The sequence below is a fragment of the Equus przewalskii genome, chromosome 7 (genome assembly GCF_037783145.1).
Source record: "Equus przewalskii isolate Varuska chromosome 7, EquPr2, whole genome shotgun sequence".
Taxonomy (NCBI): Eukaryota; Metazoa; Chordata; class Mammalia; order Perissodactyla; family Equidae; genus Equus; species Equus przewalskii.
The window spans coordinates 8,119,723-8,138,512 of NC_091837.1; the positions used below are offsets into that span (position 1 = coordinate 8,119,723).

General features: G+C 36.3%; 1 protein-coding gene across 49 annotated transcripts in view; it reads right to left on the reverse strand.

The window, feature by feature from the left end:
- Positions 1-18,790, reverse strand: part of MTMR3 (myotubularin related protein 3) — a 142,076-nt gene that overhangs the window by 78,371 nt on the left and 44,915 nt on the right. The window lies entirely within an intron of this gene.

Below are 18,790 nucleotides of genomic sequence, written 5' to 3' on the forward strand. Positions count from 1 at the left end.
ATATTCTAGTTCTTAGCATAAATGCAACATTTCTACCTGCCTTTCTTCATACAGAATAAACTCCTAGGATTGAAAGATTTGTAAGTTTCCATTATTCATTATAAACTTTAAAAGTTCAAAATAAAAAAAGGAATAAGTGATTTTGCTGAAGCAAAAATTTTAGTCATAGGCATTTGAGGCTAAGTAAGAGGAAATCACTTAACTCAATGAGCCAAGCAACATAACCATTATTCTCTACACATTCTCAGTGAACTCTCAGGGTACTATCGTTGTATGTATTTGTCAAAATCTACTGCATCCCTCTCAACAAGGTCTCCCTAAAACGAGGACCCTCCCTCTCAACAACAATGTCTCCCTCAAATGAGGATCTCACTCTTCCCTTCTAGGACATTCTATGTTCATTCCAAATTCCTTGCCATTGCTTATGTTACTTCCTATACCCAGACTAGCCTTTCCTCTAGAAACCAGATTCCCAGAGCTCTTCTATTATTCCAAGCCACTAAACTTTTACTGCATTTTTGCAAGTACACGATTTAGCATTTATTCTCTTTTATCAAAGTCTACCTCTCTCCCTCCCCCAACTCTCTCTTCTCCCTCACTCTCTCAAACACAGAGGCTACAAGTTCCCTCAAGAGCTACTCAAAGTGTTTTGACTAATCAACGAAATAATATTTTTCTCTCCTTAAGAGTCTTGGGATAGATCATAAAAATTTTTCTCATAAGCAATTAAAAATAACTCTAAGTGATAATTCTCATTACAATCGTGGGAAAACTGGAGTGCTTTCTACAATCATGTTCATGTTCCAGCATTAAGCTAAAAATAGATAATACATGATTGTAAGTAACTGTAAACCATCATTTCACTAACATATAAAAACTTCTTGAAACAAACAGGATCTTGGTAACAGCTGTAATATCAGTCCTGAACTGTTACTAATCTAATGCCACTTTTGTATAAAATGAGGATGGTTTTTGTAGAGATGAAAATACTGCTTCAGGGGCCAGCTCCGTGGCCGAGTAGTTTGGCAGCCCAGGGTTTCGCCGGTTCGGATCCTGGGAGTGGACATGGCACCGCTCATCAAGCTTTGCTGAGAGGGCATCCCACATGCCACAACCGGAGGCACTCACAACTAGAATATACAACTATGTACTGGGAGGCCTTGGGGAGAAGAAGAAGGAAAAATAAAAAAGAAAATTAGCAAGAGATGTTAGCTCAGGTGCCAATCTTTAAAAAAATAAACAAATAAATACAGCTTCAAAACAAGGATATAGAATGAAAAGTGACAGCAAAAGGGAGGTGGTCTTAATCCTCTTTGATCTCTTCTACAAAAGTAGAAGTCCTTACAATCAAGCCATTCCTAAGGCATCCTTTGTATGTTCCATTCTGTGTGTAATAATTTTGCTTCTACCCCAAAAACTAGTTCTTCCTCTGTTATTTTCTTAACCTTTCTGGAATTGACAAAGGAAGAGCAGATAGGTTCACAAATAGCTGAGACTATAAAGAGTTTCCCCAAACTAGAAGCCAAGATAATTTTTCAGTCATATACCTTTAATGCGTTCTGATAATTGGGAAAGAATCTTAATGGCACTTCACCCACATGAATAGCTGACCCCACAGCATCAGAAAGTATGGTAACAATATTTGGGATGCTACCCAGAAAGAACAAGGCCAATTTATTTTTATAAAATAAAATTTTTAAAAAGTGACAGCAAGAACAGGGAGAGAAGACGCTTTCAATCAGCACAAGCATAACCTCATTATAATGAGCCAACTGTGACCAGCTGTTAAGCTTATTTTATTAGCAGTTAACTTTTATTGAGCACTTCCCTATTTGCCAGGCACTGTTTTAAAAGTATTATATGTATTAACTTAATTAACCCTGCAATAATTCTATCAGGTAGCAACCATTACTGTTCCCATTTACACTTGAAAAAGCAGATATACAGAGAAATAACTTTCCCAAGATTATACCAGCTAAGTGGAGAAGACAGAATTGAAACCCAGGAATTCTGGCTCCACAGTTTACATTGTAAACATCTATACCATACTGCCTCGCTATTAAATAAAATAAGTTTGTAATATAGTAAAATTTGATGCTAACTATACTGCTTATAAAGAGAATCCAAGTAAGAAGCCCTTGCATATTGAGAATATATTTTTATATGCTGCATGTCCTAATATATTTTAACGAATACAGGCTTTATTGTTTCATTCTCCCACAAAATTAGAGATTTACATCAGTTTTACTACCCATTGTCTCAAGTATATTACTTGACACTTGTTCCTAAAAATCTTTATTCTTTACAACCTCTTCTCACTTGTCAAGATAATTCGAAACTCTAATTCTATTCTCCAAGGGACTGACAAGTCATCTGCGAACTTAATGAGCATATTCCCCTTTTCATCACCTATATCATTAAGAACATTATACAGTAGAGAGTCCAATCCTAACCCCTTTATAAAACTACTTCTCTCTCTCTCTCATATGACAGCAAAGCACCAGTAACAGTGTATGACCCTCTAATCTGTTTTGCACCATTTAACAATAAGACATTTTCATCTCTTATGAAGGTGCCACCAGAAATAATTAATAGCTTTCCTACTGTTAAAATATATCCATTGCTTGCCTCTCTTCCCAGACCTGTCCCCATCATATTACTTCATAGGACAAACTGTCTTTCAATACTACACAGTTTATTATTTCATCATCTTTAAAGTCTTCACAAATTATTTTTAATTATTTATAATCATCAATTACCTCAAGATTTTTTTTAACTTTATTAAGGTATAATTGAAGTATAACAAAGTGCACATATTTAAAGTGTATGTTCTTTTTTGACTATGGTAAAATACACATAATAGTTACAATTTTAACCATTTTAAGTGTACAATTTTTTGGCCTTAGGTACATTCACATTGTTGTGCGATCACTACCACTATCCATTTCCAGAACTTTTTCATCATCCCCAACTTCCTTTTTAAGGTGGAATAATAGTCCATTGTATGTATGCACATTTTGTTTATTCATCCACTGACGGACATTTAGATTGTTTCTGCCTTTTGGCTACTGTCACTAGTGCTGCTTTTGAACCCTGCTGTACAAATGTGTTAGTCCTTGGTTTCACTTCTTTTGGCAGATACCTAGGAGTGGAACTGCTGGATCATGTGGTAATTCTATGTTTAATTTTTTGAGGAACCACCACGTTGTTTTCCATACAGCAGCTGCACCATCTTACATTCCCACCAGCAACGCATCAGGGTTCTAATTTCTTCATTTCCTCGTCAACACTTTTCTACTTGTTTGATAACAGCCATCCTAACGCATGTGAAGTGTTATCTTGTAGTTTTGATTGGCATTTCCCTAATGACTAGTGATGCTGAGCATCTTTTCATGTACTTACTGGCATTTGTATAACTTCTTTAAGAGAATATCTATTCAAGTCCTTCGCCCATTTTTTAGCTGGGTCATTTTTGGTGTTGAGTTGTGTTAATCCTTTATCAGATGTATGATTTACAACTATTTTCTCCCATTATTTGGGCTGCCTTCTCACTCTCTTGATAGTGTATCCAATGCACAAAAATTCTTAATTTTAACAAAGTTCAATTTATCTATTTTTTTCTTTTGTTGCCTGTGCTTCTGATGTTACAGCCAAGAAATCATTGCCAAAAGCAACACCATGAAACTTCTCCCCTGTTTTCTCCCAAGAGTTTTATAGTTTTAGCTCTTAGGTTTTAAGTCTCTGATCCTCAATCCGATTTATTTATTTATTTATTTATTGGTGAGGAAGACTGGCCCTGAGCTAACACTTGTGACAATCTTCTTCTATTTTGTATGTGGGACACCGCCACAGCATGGCTTAATGAGTGGTTTATAGGTCTGTGCCCAGGATCTGAACCCACGAACCCCAGACCACTGAAGCAGAGTGCACAAATTTAACCAACTATGCCAACGGGCCGGACCCCATAATCAGATTTTTTTTTTCTTTTTCTCCCCAAAGGCCCCTGTACATAGTTGTATATTCTTTTAGTTGTGGGTGCTTCCAGCTGTGGCATGTGGGATGCTGCCTCAGCATGGCTTGATGAGCAGTGCCATGTCCATGCCCAGGATTCGAACTGGCGAAACCCTGGGCCACCAAGGCGGAGCACACAAACTTAACCACTCGAGCACGGGGTCGGCCCCTCAGATAATTTTAAAAGCACAAATACCATGCTATTTATGCATCCATAAATAAACTTTTTTTGAGTTTAAGTGTTAGGTAAGACTTAATAGAATCTGTGCTATAGAAATCGTCAGAGATACACAAGACATTAATTTATGCTCTTTTTATAATTTTTAGACAACTAGAAAAAGATAAACTGATATATCCATACAATGCAATGTTACGCCCTTCTAAGCAAGGGAGTGGGTGAGTAACCCAGGTTGACCAAATCACAGCTCGTTCCCTCAACCACATGATCAAAGGGGGAACCAATCAGAATCCTTCTTTTCTACTAGAATCATGATTTGCTAACAGTGTGCTGAGGCACCCTGGAGGTACCACAGTAAATTCACAAGGGCCTACAGGACTGTTTAAGTTTTTAAGGGAAACACAGCAATAATTGACATCTAGTGAACCACACAAACAACTAACTGAGGCCATTCATAATTTCAACATTAGCTCAGAAAACATTCCTTTCAATGACATCATTTCTTCAAGAAGCAGGAGTTTCAGCAGTTGCTATGATAAAAAGCAAGTATCATGCAAAAATCAATGTGGAACAGGAAATAGAGGTGGAAGGTATCATCTGATTCCAAGGTTCAAAATTTTTGCAGTATCCAACAGGCACACATAGTGAAATTAAAATGTTTTCTTTTAAATTATATGTATCAATTTTTCAAATAGTTAAGTTGTCAGGAAATAAATACCTAAGTTATTTGGCCCTAACCACTTAATAAATGGAACTGTTAGCTATTTCTTTTGGCCAAAAGGCAGTATGGAAAATATTACTGAGATACTAAGAGGAAGAAGAGACTTTGGACTGTGCAGCCAGGAGCCAAGAGAAGCCTGAGAGAATCACACCAATGCCCAAAGACATGCAAAGCTAGAATATCTGAGACACCATACCCTCACTTTCAATCCTCAAGGTCTCCAAGCTGCCTGCCACAGTTCTTCAGTTATGTGAGCTGCTCCAGTATCCTGCCAATAAAGCCACACCTTCCTCTGTTTATTTTTTTAAGCTCTAATTCAGTTTCTGACACCAGCAACCAAGAGTACTTAATAACAAAATCAGATGACTCACACATTCAACTTGATTTCCTTAATAAAATCATAATTGAGGGGCTGGCCCCGTGGCCGAGTGGTTAAGTCCTCGCGCTCCGCTGCAGGCGGCCCAGTGTTTCGTTGGTTCGAATCCTGGGCGCGGACATGGCACTGCTCATCAAACCACACTGAGGCAGCATCCCACATGCCACAACTAGAAGGACCCACAACAAAGAATATACAACTATGAACTGGGGGGCTTTGGGGAGAAAAAGGAAAAAAAAATCATAATTGAAAAATGTATTTCAGGTTTTTTAAATAACGAAAGAGACAGAATTAGGGCATTACTTTAACTCAAATACAAATCGTTCCATTTAGTATTTCCTGAATCAAGTGAACACAGAACACTGTTATTAGATACTGCATACTGAGATAAAATTTAGTTTTTAAAGTTTTATAGATTTCTTCATGACAAAATACTCATATGAATTAATTTTTCATAGCATGATAAAAAACTATTTTTCTTTCATACTAATGTAGAAATTAGACAATTTCTAAGTAATCTAAAACTCATATACTCAAAAATTACAGCTTCAAAGAAAAATAAGTAAAACATTCTATGACTATTAAAAGAATTCAAATGTTTTCTTTAATAATACTTAGTTCATTTCCAGAAATAAATTAACATGAATCTTGTACTTGCTTTGATTTATAATAAAAACAGATTCCTCCATAAATCAAAGACAGCAACGATTTCAGCAATGAGCGCAATTTATAGTTCATTCATTGCAACTGATGACTGAAATAAAAATCTATTTAACAAAGATAAAAGTAAACATTTCCAAAAATGAGAAAAGCTTAAATCAGAAATACACCTATTGAAAATCGCAATTACAGCTAATTTTTATGTTCTGTGATAAAGAGTTTGTACAGATCTACTGCAAATAAAGTTTTATCAGGAAAAAAAAGTAACTAATCAGCTGGCTAATATTCAACAGTTTTACTACTAATCGAGTATTCTGCCTTGGTTGCACTAGCTAAAAATCCTAACAATGAACCTGCTTCTCCATGGGTATCACTGAACCACTATCTAAAGAAAACAAGCTGTCATCTTGTTTCCCCAGAATACCCATATTCATTTTCATCCTGTGTGTTCATCTTCTTTGTCCATATAAAAAAGTTGGATTTGTTTTATTAATCTTAGATAATATATATGTGTATATATGTATACATGTGTACAGAAACACAGACACACACACACATACAGGTATTTAGCCCTACTCTGTAACATGAAGTGCAATTTTTTACCATATTACTTCCCTTTGGGCTCCGTGTGTATTTTCCCTAGACAAATGTTTACTCTCATGTAGCACTGTTTAATGATAATCTAGTCAATATTATTTAAATGTTTAAATAATATTTAAAGTGCCTTTTTCCCAATGCAACTCTGATCTGATGAGACTGCCTAAAATTTCTAAGGTAAAATAGAAGTGTCTAAAGTTTTTTTAAAACTTAAATGGAACTCTGCAGAGTGTCAGATTAACATGCAACTGAATTAAACCTCCCCAGAAGAGAATCTGGATTATGTAGGCTACTGAGCTGTCTAAGTTCCTGGAGGCCGACAGATAACGTGAAAGGAGAAAAATATATAAATTAAATGTTTACTTAGAAAAAAATAAAAAGGTAGAGATAGAACTCAATAATCTGGATATATTTAATGTAAAGCAATTGAGATTTGCGACATCCCTCAGTGCCTATATCAGTCAATCAAGAGGAAAAGGGCTCTTGGGGACAACGTGTATTAAAGGAAGAATCAAGTGATCTTTATACCATGGTGCCCATGCACAAATTTAGGTTACTCGTGTCTCCCTCCCAATGCAAAATATGTTAGCTCCTTAGTTTATATAATTACATCTCTGGTCTTAATCTTTCCCATGCATTCAAATCAGTTACTACAGAACTACTTTCTAAACTTTTTAACCCTAATGTTTTGAAAAACCATTTTTTAAATTATTCCTTTTTGCAACTCAATGGGCAGATCCAAGAGCCACTCAAGCTTCCTTTAGAATTCTAATTTCATCGTGTATTTTCACCCAACCCTCAACAGAGCTAATATTTAAATATATTACTATAAAATATTTCAGATTATCACTGGAATGAAGTGGCAGTTTCAAGTGGGTTCAGAGTTTGTCCAAGATCCTTCACCCTCTGTTTTCATTCCAGCGTTGCTGCATATTTCTCTTGCTTCCATTCTTTATCTAATCCTTCTCAATCCAGCAACAGAAGGATGAAGCCTTCTTTCAGTTTGCTATAAAACGAATGGGAGTATATTAGATAAGTTAAAGCAGCTTTCATCCCAGGATGAAGTCAAGTCACAAAAATGCATTTGATGGACAAACTCCTCATAACATCTTAAAGTTATACCTTGACCTCTAATACATCAGTTCACATTGCAACCCTGACCTCAGTCTATTCTATAACCCAAGGCAACTCCTTCAAAGTCTACCTATGTAATCAAAGCCTAATTTTCAGCTGGAAGGAATTCAAACACATAAAATCTTATCACAAAATAAGCAAAAAACCCAAGTAAAGGTTATAAAACACTTGCAGCAACACCAAGTAATTCAAATCAGTCATCCTGAAAACACCTTAAAAAGCTGGATAAAATATTTAAAATTCTCTTAAAAGCAAAGACCTAAAAGAACAGTGAGCTATTATGAAAATCAGGTTCCCTGAGATATAAAAGAAGACTGAACTTCAGGGAGATGAGTCCAACACTAGGGTCAGCTTCTGCCCTCGGGGTATTTCATGAAACTGAAGAGAGACTGAGCTGTGCTTCCCATCAGTGTCCAAATTTTTTAAAAATCCAACTTCATACTGTAAAAATACACAACCGAAAATTTAAGGAAGCAAAATTTGAAAACCAGACAGTGAAGAAAGATATCGTGCAAAACTACCAGGAAAAAACTTGTTTGGCTATACTAATACGATAAAAAGAAGACTTTAAGGCATGCATTACTGGAAATAAAGAGGAACCTTTCAAATTATTAGGAAAACATACTGATTCTAGATTTCTATAAATCTAATAACACAACCTCAAAATATATAAAGCCTAGGATCAAAAAGACAGACAAATCCACAATGTAACACATTTCCATCAATAACTGAATACAACAAGCAGGACATCTGCCCCAGAATAAATAGGTTTTAAAAAAATAGATTCGAACAATATGACTAAGAAATTTCATCTAATGGATACATGTAAAATCCCACACCCAATGGCTGCAAAATAATTCTTTTTAAGGGCCCATGGAACATTTACCAAAACTAACCCTATACTGAGCCCTAAGACAAGTCTCATAAATTTCAAAGGATTTAAAATACACTCTGTATCCTGACTACAGTGCAATCCAATAACAAAAAGATATCTAGAAAGTCCCCAAATATTTGGAAATTAAGTAAGACACTTCTAAATAAGCCATGGATCAAAGATGAAATTTTAAAGTATTCTGAACTGAGTAAAGGAAAATGCTACATATCAAAATATAGGAAGCAGCTAAGGCACTGCTCAGAAAAACTTAATACACAAAATGCAGTTTATAAAAGACTGACAATTATTGAGCTTAAGCATCATTCAGAAGTTAGAAAAAGAAAAGCAAAATAATTCCAAAGAAAATAAAAGGAAGGAAATAAAGAAAAACTGATAAAACAGAAAAGATGTAAAATAAGAATAAAAATGGGTTCTTTGAAAAGATTATTAAAATTGATAAACTGCTGGAAAGACTAACCAAGTTATAAGGTAGATGGCACAAATAACCAACATAAAGAATGAAAAGAGGGACTTTATCAATTCTGCAGAAATGAAAGGATATTATTAACTCTACATCAATAAATTTGAAACTTTTGACAAAATGGACAAATTAAAGAACTACAAAATTGAATCAAAAAGAAATATGAAAGCTAAAACAGCTCCATAACCCTTTTTTTTTTTAAATTGATTCAGTAACCAAAAATTTACAAACACACACACACAGACACCCCCTCCAGACCCAGGTGCTTTCTCTGGCATGTTTTACCAAAGAGTCAAAGTACAAATTACTGGTTCTATACAAACCATTCCATAAAATAGAAAATGAATCTGTCTCATTTCAAAAGGCTAACATAACCTTGACAGCAAAGCTGACAAAGAGAATACACAAAGGAAAATTACAGATCTCACTCAGATGTAAGCATAGATGGAAAAAGCCTAAACAAGTTAGAAAAAAACCTGCTATACATATATATGTTCCCCCCCCTTATCTGCGGGGGATACATTCCAAGACCCCCAGTGGATGCCTGAAACTACAAATAGTACCAAATCCTATATATACTGGTTTTTCCTATACATATATTTTTGAGGTGTAACAACAAACCTAGCATGAATTTTTTTCTTCCTTCACACTTTCATAGATAGCAGATTAATTCTTCCTGTAGATCTTAGCAACCTTAGCATATGATTTTTTCCCCCTTATTAACTTTCACTTCAAGGAAGCACTTTATGGCTTCTCTTTCGCATATCCAAATTGCCAGCATCACTACTCCTGCACTTTGGGGCCATTGCTAAGTAAAACAAAGGTTACTTCAACACAAGCACTGCAATACCAGAACAGTCCATCTGATAACTGAGATGGCTCCTATGTGACTAAGAGCAGGTAGTGAATATAACATGGATACCTGGGACAAAGGGAGGACCCAAATCCTAGGTGGGAGGGAGTAGGGACAGCAAGAGATTTCATCATGCTACTTAGAACAGCACATAATTTAAATTTATTATGTCTTGAATTTTCCATTTAATATTCCCAGTTGACCATGGGTAAGTGAAACCGAGGAAGAAGAAATCGCAGACAAAGGTCTGGACTACTGTACATCTATAACGGGATAATAAATCATGATCAAGTGAAGTTTATACAAAGAACACAAAGTTGATATAAGATTAGGAAATCAATATAATTATTAATAAATAAAAAGAGCACAATCCTATGAATATCCCAAAGGATTCATAAGAGTTTGGTAAAATTCAACATCCTTTCATGAGTCTTAGCAAACCAGAAATAAGGAATTGCCTTACTCGTGAAGATATCTACCCAAAAAACTAAGCAAATATCCTTCTATACCTAATAGTTAAACATTAAACATTTTCCCTTTACCACTAGGAGTAAGACAAAGATGCCCACTACTGCCACTGCTATTCAACATGTACTTACCCAGGCCAGTGCATTAAGATAAGCTAGAGGGGCTGGCCCCGTGGCTGAGTGGTTAAAGTTCCACACACTCTGCTTCAGCAGCCCCAGTTTGCAGGTTCGGATCCCTAGCACAGACCTACTCCACTCATCAGCCGTGTTGTGGAGGTATCAATTGGCACAGATGTTAGCTCAGGGCTAATCTTCCTCAAGCAAAAGAAAAGAGGAAGATTGGCAACAGATCTTAGCTCAGGGCAAATCTTCCTCACCAAAAAGATAAGCTAGAGACATAAAAGTATAAAGACTAAAAAGAAAAAAATAAAACTGTCATTATTAGCAGATGACATGATAGTGCACATAAAATTCAAAAGAATCTATGGATAAATTATTACAATACGGAGGTTGGGAAGATTACAGGTTAGAAAAATCAATATATAAAATTAGAGAAAACAGATTATATATAATAGCATCAAAAAATATCCAGTACCCAGGATTAAATCAAACAAAGATGTGTAAGACCTCTATGGGGAAAAAGTATAAGGATGTACTGAAAGACATTAAAGATGACCAAAATAAATTAGAAAGTCCATAAATTATCAATTCTCTCAAATTGAGCTAAAGATCCATACAATCCCAAATAAAGTATTAGCAGAGCGTGCTCTGTTTTGTTTTGGAGATGATGAAATGACTGTAAAAACATAAAAGTCCAAGAATAGCCAAAATGCTCTTGAAAATAGGCGTGGAACCAAGGTGGGAAGATTTCGTAAAAGAGATATCAAGATTAAACCACAATAGCTAAAGATGTGGCACAAGGAGAGATCAATGGAACAGAAAAAAGACAGGAAACATATCCACACATAAAGGGACACTTGATTTGTGAAAAAAAGGTAACAGAACAGTAGGAAAAGGACTGGACTTTCAATAAAGTGTGCTGGGACAACTGAGATCCATATGGGAAAAAAATGAAATTGGTCCCTATTCCATACATTATAAGCAACATCAAGTGAGTAACTGACATAACAGTAAAAGGCAAAAGTATAAAGCTTTTAAAAAATGCTTGAAGAGAAAATATTTTCATGACCTCTGGGTAGGGAAACATTTCTAAAATAAGACATAAAAAATAGCAACTAAAAAAATTAGATAAATTTCACATTAAAATTAACAATTTCTATTAATCAAAAGATCATAAATACATTGAAAAAAGGCCAAATAAAAGGGCAAAAATACTTGCCCAAACTTAACCAACAAAGTATCCAGAATATACAAAGAAGTACAAATTAGTACTGTTTAAAAGGAAAAAATAGAGTGACGTCAGCATCATAGCTGTTCCCCTAGGCTCTCCCTCTTAAGATACAAGGGAAAGGACATTCATTAACCAACAGAGGAGATCCACACAACACAAGAGATTTCTGAGAGATCCAGGCAGCCATCTGTCTGAAGGTAGGGGTGCTGGAGCCCCCCTAGGAGGCAGTGGAAGGAGGTAAGCAGATCTCTGCCTCCCCCAGTGGACCTTGCACAGCAGCTGGTGTGCAACTCTTGAGAGGAGAAGGGGGGAAAGGCAGCCCTCCAAGGGAACACTTTCGCTATCGGAGTTGCTTCCCAGCCTGCAGGAATGCTCCACACCGAGGCTGTTAAGCCACCACAGGGGCATCCACACCAAGCCAGGCAGCCAGTGAGTGCAGAGTGGGAGCACAAGCAGGAAGGAAGGCACCCTCTTTCCCCAATCCCACCTGGTGCATCAGTTCAGCCAGTTGGCCAGGGCAGGAGAATCCCACCAGAGTTCCTGAGGCTATGTGTATAAAGCAGCAGCAGCCAAATGCAGAGAGGTGTATTGGGACAACTTCCAAAAGACAGGCACAACTGCCAAGGATCCTGATGGGCTCAGAAAACAAAGCTCCTGCCCACCCCCTACGTGGTGGCAGTTGGAATCTGCAACCAGATACCACCACTATGCGCCAGCAAAGGTCCACCCCATTAAACAGCATGAAGAAATACATTAACACTCCAGACCGGAAGGAAAAGGATAAGTATCCAGAAACCAATCCTGAAGTCACAGAAATTTACAACATAAATAACAGAGAATTCAAAATTGTTATAAAGAAATGCAATGAGCTACAAGGAAACTCAGAAAGACAGTCCAATGAACTCAGGAATAAAATTAATGAGCAGAGGGAATTTTTCACAAAAGAGATTGAAACTATAAAAAAAACAAGCAGTAACACTGGCAATAAAGAACACAATGAATGAGATAAAAAATAATCTGGAATCCTTAAAAAACAGAGCTGATATTATGGAGGACAGAATTAGCAATTTAGAGGACAGAAAAACAGAAATGGTTCAGGTGGAGGAGGAGAGAGAACTACAACTAACAAGAAATGAAGAAATTCTCCGAGAAATATCCAACTCAATTGGAAAATGCAACACGAGGATTACAGGCATTCCAGAGGAAGAAGAGAGGGAGAAAGGAGCAGAGAGTTTATTCAAACAAATAACAGCTGAGAATTTCCCAAACCTGGAGAAAGAGCTGGAGTTACATGTAGACAAAGCTAACAGAACTCCTAATTACATCAAGATAAAAAGACTTTCCCCAGGGTCAGCCCGGTGGTGCAGCAGTTAAGTGTGCACGTTCCGTTTCGGCGTCCCGGGGTTCACAGGTTCAGATCCCAGGTGCAGACATGGCACTGGGTGGCAAGCCATGCTGTGGTAGGCATCTCACATATAAAATAGAGGAAGATGGGCATGGATGTTAGCTCAGGGACAGTCTTCCTCAGAAAAAGGGGAGGATTAGCAGATGTTACCTCAGAGCTAATCTTCCTTGGGGGAAGAAAAAAAGACTTTCCCCAAGGCTTCTATGAGTAAAACTGGCAATAGTCAATTACAAAGAAAAAATATTAAGGGAAGCAAGGCAAAAGAAAATAACCTACAAAGAAACCCCTATCAGGCTTTCAGTGAATTTTTCAGCAGAAACGTTACATGCTAAGACAGAGTGGAATGATATACTCAAAATCCTGAAAGACAAAAACTTTCAGCCAAGAATAATGTATCTAGTGAAACTACACTTCAGATATGATGGAGAAATAAAAACTTTCCCAGATAAACAAAAGCTAAGGGAGTTCATCTCCACAAGACATCCCCCGACAAGAAATGATCAAGAAGGCCCTCATATCTGAAAGAAAAAAGGGGGGGGGGGGGGGACGGGGCAGGGGTTTACAAAGCCTTGAGCAAGGAGATAAACAGGTAGACAAAATCAGTGCAGCTCTCTATCAGAACAGGTTAGCAAACACATAATTGTAACATTAAAGACAAAGGTAAGGAAAGCATCAAAAGTAACTATAATCACTTCATTTTAATGAAAACTGCTTAGACTAAGGAGGAAGGGGCTATCAGAAAATTGGCTATCTCATCTACAAGATCTTTTACACAAACCTTATGGTAACCACTAAACAAAAAAAACAAAACAGAGACACAAATGATAAAGAGAAAACCATCACAGAGGATCACCAAACTGAACCAGCAGTTAGAAATACATAACACAAGAAACAAGGGAAATACAGAAAAAAACGGAAAATAAGAGATAAAACGGAAGTATTAAGCCCTCATATATTAATAATAACTCTAAGTGTAAATGGATTGAATTCACCATTCAAAAGACAGAATGGCTGAATGGATTAAAAATCAAGACCAAAGAATATGCTGCCTCCAGGAAACACAGCTCAGCTCTAAAGATAAACACCAGGCTCAGAATGAGGAGATGGAAGATGATACGCCAAGCTAAGGGCAAACAAAAGAAAGGGGGTGTTGCCATACTTATATCAGACAAACTACACTTCAAGATAAAAAAGGCAATGAGAGACAAAGAGGGGCAGTATATAATGATAAAAGGGACACTCCACCAAGAGGACATAACACTTATACATATATCTGCACCTAACATAGGAGCACGAAAGTACATAAAGCCACTATTAACAGACCTAAAAGGAGAAATTAACAGCAACACAATTAATAGTGGGGACCTCAACACCCCATTTACATTAATGCATAGATCATCCAGACAGAAAGTCAACAAGGGAAGAGTGGAATTAAATGAAAAGCTAGACAAGATGGACTTATCAGATATATAGAGAACACTCCATCCCAAAACAGCAGAATATACATTCTTCTCAAGTACACATGGAACCTTCTCAAAGATAGAGCATACGCTGGGAAACAATGAAAGCCTCAATAAACTTAAGAAGACTGAAATCATATCCAGCATCTTTTCCAAGCATAATGCTATGAAACTAGAAATCAACTGCAAGAAAAAAGCTAGTGAAGTGACAAACATGTGGAGACTAAACAACATGCTACTGAACAACCAATGGATCAATGAAGAAATTAAAGGAGAAATCAAAAAATATCTGGAGACAAATGAAAATACATCATACCAACTCACACAGCTGTAGCAAAAGCAATCCTAAGATGGGAATTCATAGCAACACAGGCCCACCTTACAAACAAAAAGAATCTCAAGTAATCTTAAACTACACCTAATAGAACTAGAAAAAGAAGAGCAAACAAAGCCCAAAGTTAGCAGGAGGGAAATAATAAAAATTAAAGCAGAAATAAATGAAATAGAAACCCAAAATAAAAGTAGAAAGGATCAATGAAACTAAGAGCTGGTTCTTCAAGAAGACACACAAAACTGACAAACCTTTAGCCAGACTAAGAAAAAAAGAAAGAAGGCTCAAATGAAGAAAATTAGAAATTAAAGAGGAGAAATTACAATGGATACCACAGAAATACAAAGGGTTATAACAGAATACTATGAAAAACTATACGCCAATAAATTGGACAATCTAGAAGAAATGGATAAATTCTTAGACTCATACAACCTCACAAAACTGAAGCAAGAAGAAATAACCTAAATAGATCAAGCACAAGTAAAAAGATTGAAACAGTAATCAAAACCCTCCCCAAAAATAAAAGTTCAGGACCAGATGGCTTTTCTAGAGAATACCACCAAACATTCAAAGATGATTTAACATCTGTCCTTCTCAAACTATTCCAAAATACTGAAGAAGATGGAACATTTCCTAACTCATTCTATGAGGCCAACATTATCCTGATCCCAAACTCAGACAAAGAAAATGCAAAGAAAGAAAATTACAGGTCAATATCACTGATGAACACAGATGCAAAAATCCTCAACAAAATATTGGCAAACCAAATACAGCAATACATCAAAAGGATCAAACACCATGATAAACTGGGATTTATTCCAGGGATGCAGGGATGGTTCAACATTCGCAAATCAATCAATGTGATACACTATGCTAATAAAATGAGGAATAAAAAGCACATAATCATCTCAATAGATGCAAAGAAAACATTTGACAAGCTCCAACATCTGTTTATGACAAAAACTGTCAATAAAATGGATATAGAAGGAAAGTACCTGAATATAATAAAGGCCATATATGACAAACCCACAGCCAACATCATACTCAATGGTGAAAAACTGAAAGCCATCCCTCTGTAAACAGGAACAACACAAGGATGCCCACTCTCACCACTCTTATTCAACATAGTACTGGAGTTTTTGGCCAGAGCAATTAGGCAAGATAAAGAAATAAAAGGTATCCAAATTGGCAAGGAAGAAGTTAAACTCTCACTGTTTGCAGATGACAGGATTCTATACATAAAAAGCCCTAAAGAATCCATCAGAAAACTATTAGAAACAACAACTACAGCAAAGTTGCTGGGTACAAAAAATCAACTTACAAAAATCAGTTGCATTTCTATACTCTAATACTGAACTATCAGAAAGAGAACTCTAGACTACAATCCCATTTATAAATGCAACAGAGAATAAAATATCTAGGAATAAATATAATCAAGGAGGTGAAAGACCTATACAATAAAAACTATAAGACATTATTGAAAGAAATCAATAATGACATAAAGAAATGGAAAGATATTCCATGCACATGATTGGAAGAATAAACAGTTAAAATGTCCACATTACCTGAAGCAATCTACAGATTCAATGCAATGAAGCAGATTCCCAATGACATTCTTCATGGAAATAGAACAAAGAATCCTAACATTCATATGGAGTAACAAAAGACCCCGAATAGATAAAGCAATCCCAAAAAAAAAGAGCAAAACTGGAGGTATCACAATCCCTCACTTCAAAATATACTATGAAGCTATAGTAATCAAAACACCATGGTACTAGCACAAAAACAGACACACAGATCAATGGAACAGAATCAAAAGCCCAGAAATAAAACCACACATCTACAAACAGCTAATCTTCAACAAAGGAGGCAAAAGCCACAATGGAGAAAGGAAAGTCTCTCCAATAAATGTTGTTGGGGAAACTGGACAGCCACAGCAAAAGAATGAAAGTAGACCATTAATTTATGCCATACACAAAAATTAACTGAAGATGGATTAAAGACTTGAAGGTAAGAGGTGAAACCATAAACCTCCTGAAAAAAAATATAGGCAGTACTCTCTTTGACACTGGTCTTAGAAGTATCTTTTCAAATACCATGTTTACTCAGACAACAGAAATAAAGGAAAAAAAACTAATGGTACCACATCAGACTATGGAGCTTTTGCAAGGCAAAGGAAACGAGGAAGAAAACAAAAAGACAACCCAGCAACTGGGAGAAAATATTTGCGAATCATATATCTGACAAGGGGTTAATCTGCAAAATATATAAAGAACTCAACAAAAAAAAAACAAACAACTCGATCAAAAAATGGGCAGAAGATATGAACATTTTTCCAAAGAAGACATACAGATGGCCAACAGGCACATGAAAAGATGTTCAACACCACTAATTACTAGGGAAATGCAAATCAATACTACAATGAGATATCACCAGACACCAGTCAGAATGGCTATAATTAAGATAGGAAATAACAAGTGTTTGGAGAAGATGTGGAAAAAGGGAACCTTCATACACTGCTGGTGGGAATGCAAACTGGAGCAGCTATGGAAAACAGTATGGCGATTTCTCAAAAAATTAAAAGAAATACCATATGACCCAGCTATCCCACTACTGGGTATTTATCCAAAGAACTTGAAATGAACAACTCATAAGAGACTTATGCACCCCTATGTTCACTGCAGCATTATTCACTACAGCCAAGAAGTAAAAGCAACCCAAGTGCCCACTGACTGATGAATGGATAAAGAAGATGCAGCATACATATATAATGGAATACTATTCAGCCACAAAAAAAGACAAAATGATCCCATTTGCAACAACATGGATGGACCTTGAGGGTATTATGTTAAGCAAAATAAGTCAGAGAAAAGCAAACACCACATGATCTCATTCACATGTGGAAGATAAAAAAATACATGGAAAAAGAGAACAGATTAGTGGTTACCAGAGGGGAAGGGGGTTGGCAGGTGGGCATAAGGGGTAAAGGGGCACATACATATGGTGACTCACAAACAATAATGTATACCTGAAATTTCACAATGTTATAAACTATTATGACCTCAATAAAATAATAATCCAAAAAAAGGGACAAATAATCCAACAGAAAAATGAATAAAAGAATTGAATATACAATTGCAGAAGAAATCCAAACAGCCAATGAACATAGGCAATGATCCTCAAACTCAATAATCAGGGAAATTTAAATTAGAACCACAAGATACTACTACACACCTCTTGGGTTGTCAACATCTGAAAACACTGACAGTATCAAGTGTAGATGAGGATGTGGAGCAACAGGAACTCTCATTCATTCCTAATGGGAATGTGAATTGATAAACCACTTTGGAAAACAACATGGCCCTAAAGTTAAAGATATACATATCCTGTGCCCTGACAATCATGCTCCTAGGTATACACCCTAGAATACAAATATTGCATTAGAAGAAATGTATGAGAATATTCATAGCAGCATTATTAATAGTAGTCCAAACCTAGAAATATACCAAATATCCAACAACAATAAAATAGATAGTCTGTAGTATATTTGTACAATATAACAGCAATAAAAATGAACTAAATCAATACACAACACACAGGAATGTGCAAGCAAAAGCAGGATAGAAAATATGTACCGTATGATTCCATTCAAAAACAGGCAAAACCAAAGTATCGTTTATGGATGCATACAGAAGTGACACTACAAATGAAAGCCAGATGGTGATTACCATAAAGGCCAGGACAGTAGTTAGTTATTTCTAAGAGCAAGGGAAAGGGATATGTGTAAGAAGGAACAGAAACCATGGTAGCCTTCTGGGGTGCTCGTGATGTCCTATTACTCGACCTTGTTGGTGATGACATGAGTGTTCACTTTATAATCATTCACTACGC